Below are 401 nucleotides of genomic sequence, written 5' to 3'. Positions count from 1 at the left end.
CCCCTCGCACCTGACTCCTTATCCCCATCCACCTCAACACCAAAGTCCCATCCAACCCCGATGCTACCCACTCCTTCCGCTGTACCCTCTGGAAAGCTTACTCCATGAGCAACAAGCTTTGTTTCACCTTAAATCTCTTCCTTTCCTTTCATCTTCTGGCTCTCACGGAGACCAGGCTCCCTCCTGGTGACATAGCTGTTGAAGGAAGAAAGGAAGGAAGGGAGGAAGGAAGGGAGGGAGGAAGGAAGGAAGGAAGGAAGGAAGGAAGGAAGGAAGGAAGGAAGGAAGGAAGGAAGGAAGGAAGGAAGGAAGGAAGGAAGGAAGGAAGGAAGGAGGGAAGGAAGGAGGGAGGGAAGGAGGGAGGGAAGGAAGGAGGGAAGGAAGGAGGGAGGGAAGGAGGG

This window comes from Petaurus breviceps, unplaced genomic scaffold (genome assembly GCF_028583685.1).
Source record: "Petaurus breviceps papuanus isolate PSGF00001 unplaced genomic scaffold, PetGlider_PUasm1.0 214, whole genome shotgun sequence".
Taxonomy (NCBI): Eukaryota; Metazoa; Chordata; class Mammalia; order Diprotodontia; family Petauridae; genus Petaurus; species Petaurus breviceps.
Note: the sequence above shows the minus strand (reverse complement) of the source record.